Source organism: Vicia villosa, linkage group LG5 (assembly GCF_029867415.1).
Source record: "Vicia villosa cultivar HV-30 ecotype Madison, WI linkage group LG5, Vvil1.0, whole genome shotgun sequence".
NCBI classification, from domain to species: Eukaryota; Viridiplantae; Streptophyta; class Magnoliopsida; order Fabales; family Fabaceae; genus Vicia; species Vicia villosa.
Genome location: NC_081184.1, coordinates 10,123,565 through 10,128,311, shown reverse-complemented (window position 1 = coordinate 10,128,311; position 4,747 = coordinate 10,123,565).

Genomic DNA, 4,747 nt, shown 5'->3' with positions numbered 1-4,747 from the left:
CACCTCAAACCAAACTCAATAGTATGTCTACATCTTGTTAAACATGTGTGAATAGCCAGATACGAATTGATTTTAGTTTGAACAATTTTTGACCTGTGTAGCTCGATTCAGTGAGCTTCAAGGCTTGTAATTGATTGAGATAGTTTCAGTGATGTTCAAGGAAGGTGTATGAATGCTTAGTTTGTATTGAAATGAGCAGAAATTACAAATTCGAATTTGAGTTTTCTTTGAATTTTTTCAAGTGATTACAAAGGTGTTATGCTTAGCTTTGCTTCTGAACTTGTCTCTCTCTTGTTGCTGAACTAAGATAGCTTATTTATAAGCCATGTGTGCTTAGAATTGAAGCTAATATGTAGCTAGTTGCCTTTGTTGAAATCTTGCATTCTTTAATATTAAAAAAGCTTGAATTCTTGACCAAGTCACCTTGCCTTCAATGCACCTGCCTTGCCCTTTACTTCTCTGCAGAAAGATGAAGATTCTTTGGGGTGAGTCATGCTTGATTTGTAAGCTACCATTTATCCATGCATTTTCCTTTTAATTTTAATCTTAAAGTAAGATAAAATCATGCAAAAATGGATAAAAAAAGGTATGGGCTTAGTCTTGGTCGTGGGAGGCCCATATCATCATGGAAATGATGTTTGAATGCTGAAAACTTGGCCCCATTTGGAAAAAATGCCATTTTGAACAATGTTGATTTCATGTATTTTCCCAAAATTTAGCCAACTTCAACAAGGTGTAAATCCTTCAATTTTTGTCATATGAAGGAGATCTTGCACTTTTTGGAAACCTCAAAGAGTCCTCTAACCAATGCCTTTGGTCTCATGTCAAAATGATTTTTGAAGCTCCTTGTGTGTCCTTTTGAAAAAAGTGTCTTTTTGTTGACTTTGAAAATGACCTGTAATGTCTTTGATCATATTTTTCAAATGGTGAATCCAATGACCATGGGATCAATGGCATTTGAAAGATAATTGAATTTCCTTCAAAACAAGCTTTGGTTTGAATTTTTTGGACGAAGGATGAGAGAGTTATGATCAGTCAAAGTTGAGTTGACTTTTCAGGCAAAAACCCTAATTTTGAATCTTAGGGTTTTGTTGATTTTTGATCTTTCCTTGATGAATTATGATCATCCAATGATCAAATGATGAATCCTTTGACAAAATATGGACTTTGACAAAAAAATTCATTTTTGACTGTCTGTTGACTTTTTTGGTCAAACGGGTCGTCTGTTGACTGTTTGAGCTGCTGACGGTGCGTCTGAGTGATTTGAAGTTTGAAAATTTGTATGATGGTACTTTGAGATATATGGATGTGTATGAAATCCATTTGAGCTCTCAAAAACTTGTTGCTCCTGTAAAAACAAGAAAAACCCTAGTCAGGGACTGTTTATGTAGGAGACAGTTAAGCGTACCTGATTTTTGTGCAGTGTTGAGTCTCTGCTAATCGCGTGATATTCAGAAGACTTCTAGAACAAAAATCTTTGAATTTTGAATTGTGAAAGATTGATTTGATTGATGGTACAAAACACTGAGAATTGTACTGCCAGCAGTTTGGCTGTCAACTGACTGTTCAGGTATTGATGTAGCAGTTAGAGTGAAAAATCAACAGTCAAAGTTAATTTTCTTTTTTGTTGTTTTTTGTTTTTGTTTTATGTAAAAAATGAAAGTTTATTTACATGACTTGTTAGAAAAACACAGACATAATAAATAACTAATATTTACGGTATGCGGGCAAAATTACCGATAATAACCCTGAAAATCATTTAATGCACAGAAATAGGAATATTTGACTGGCAGAAAACACACAAAATATTATCTTAGTAATTAAGCAATATTATGACAAATAGTACAACATTTAATACTGACAGTACAAATATCACATACTATATTGAACAGTACGACGAATAAACGGTACATTTAAGAAATAAGAAATACGGCAAATTTTAAGAATGACGATTAATGACCCATGCTATGAACAATAACATGTAGATGATTGGGAGTGCAACCATTGCAGGTCCACACTCTTCAGGACTATGCAGGCAGAAGAAAGTCATGATCACCGTAGCAATGGTGATGACTGTAAGAAACAGTGTCTCTATCCACTTTGCCATTCTTGTTAGGGAAGAAGAGAAAATAGATATGAGGTAGGAATTTGAAAGATGAGTTGGAATTTGATGTGAGATTTTATGGAAGAAAATGAGAGGTATTTATAGAATGGAAAGAAGGAAAGAGACGTTGGGGAATGATGTGATTCCGTACAAAAGGAAAATTTGAGTGGAAGTAAGATTTGAAAGAAAGAGTATGATAGTGTTGAAAAAAGAGAGATTTGATTTTTGAAAAAAGAGATTTGAAAAGATTTTTGCAAATAATGGAATATAGTACAAAAATTAGTGGGAAACAAAAGATAATAATAATCTACTTGTTATCAGTACAGTCTGAGTTTCCTGATTCTGCGCCTGCAAAAAGATTTAACTCTGTACCAATTGTGTCAGTACTATTTATCTGTAAATAAATAAATAGCATGTGTGAAGTAATAAACAGTATTTGGTGTTTGCGTAAGAATAAATTCAATTGCAAGCCAAATTACTGTATAAGAAAGATTCTAAAAACTAAGTATTTCATATGTCAGGATATTTGTTGAAATAAAAATCCATGATTATATGAGACCCTTAATTTTCAGATTGGAGTTTTCTTGAAAAATATGTGGGCAAATTTTGGGGTATAACAGTTGCCCCTATTCAATCTTCTTAAACCTGAAGAGATTGTCTGAAATCTGAAGGTAGAAGATGATTGAATATTTAGATGCCCTGAAAATTTGCACTTACCTTGATCAGAAGAGATGTTGGAAGTTGCATTTGAATGTCGTCTGCGAAATGTTGTTGGCAGATTGAAACATTACCTGAGATGGGCTTTCAGATGCCACCTGGTAAATGGGTTGAGGGTTTGTTCATCAGAATGAATCCATTGATTATATCTTGATGAAGGATTTGAAAGTCTTTGTGTTGACTGTTTCGGAACCGTCCAAGGTTACCGCTTTAAGTCTTGGAAGATAATCGTTACGGAACTTGTCCAAAGTTTTTCCGATTTAGATTTTGGAAGTTGATCATTGTGGAACCGTCTGAGGTATCGCTTTAGATCTGCAATGTTAGATCGTTCTGGAACCGTCTGAGGTATCGCTTTAGATCTGCAACGTTAGATCGTTCTGGAACCGTCTGAGGTATCGCTTTAGATCTGCAACGTTAGATCGTTCTGGAACCGTCTGAGGTATCGCTTTAGATCTGTGATGCTTGTTTTTGAGTTGGTAAGTGATCAGAATGAATCTTCGGCTTGATTATATATGAGAGAACCGTTCATGGAATTCAGGTGAACACGGCATGTGATTGAGAACATCTTTGTTGAAGATATCTGCCTACCTGAAAAATCAAGTTAGTGATATGCAATGTTTATGATGCATGTAAATGTGAGATATTCCCGGAGAAATATGCATGTTATGTTGTGCATGATGTATGATGTATGATGCATGATGTATGAATATGAATACGTGAATGTATGAATGTATGAATGTATGAATGTGATGTCAAGCTTCTAATTGGAAAAATAAATTCCCGCTAGTCAGCTGGACATGAATGTATTGTGATCGTTGATGATCTTTTGTCTTGCTTGAGTACCCTCGTCTGGGGAAATTCTTTGAGAACCCGGGTATCCCGTTGAAGGATCTTTGACTACTGCTTGGGGAACCAAAGGTAACTGGAAGTTCTGATGCCCTTTCAAATGGGAATGAGGAAGATGCATAATCCTCCGATGCACTATCTGACCAAGTCCGGGTGCGGGGATCACACCTTCTGAAGATAGTAATCTGGAACAACCCTGCTGGGGAATAAGACTTCTTTTGAAGAGAAAATCTTTTTGAGGGATTTGCTGAGAAATGCGTTTCTCTTGGTGATTTCCTTCTGATGGAATGATGTCCAGATGATCGGGACATTTCCTGAATGCCATTCCTGTTTTTCCTGGTAAACATCAATCATATTCAAATGCATATGTTCATTCAAAATTATCATTGGGATGCTTACGTATTTAAACAGAAGAAATGAAAATAGTGATTTTTGAAAGAGCTGCATTGAAAAGAGCCATGATAGGCGGGTTAGCACAGGGAGACAACAATCCTAGAAGTAGGAAATTGTCAGAAAGTTTTGAAAAATATTTATGAAGATAAATAGCTATGTGAAAATGATCCAGTCAAGTTTCAACTCTGCTATTGCCAATCTGTCTTCGAGCATCTCATCCCTCACTTGTTGGAAGAAAGTGATTAGACTGATCGGTGTCTTTGAGGTGTTGAATCTTGATGGTGAGTAGGCAGCTGAACGGAACACAGTTGTATGCTTCATTCCCTAACTTTTGCCTAGGCCGCCCTTTCAGGTTTTCAGCCTACCGGGATAGTATTTGTTTAGTCTCTAATTTTTGCCTGGACCGCCCTTTCGGGTTTTCAATCCACCGAGACGCTCATTTTTTTTTTGCCTAAGTTGCCCTTTCAGGTTTTCAACTTAGCGAGCTGTTTTTTTTTTGTTTTTTTTTTCTTTTTAAGAGAAGTATTTTATGACTATGTCAGCATTCACAGGGTGTGGGAAATCCTCGCCATCCATGGTGGTAAGCAACATGGCTCCGCCGGAGAATATTTTCTTGATTATGAATGGTCCCTCGTAGGTGGGAGTCCATTTGCCTCTGGGATCACCTTGTGGTAAGATGATGCGTTT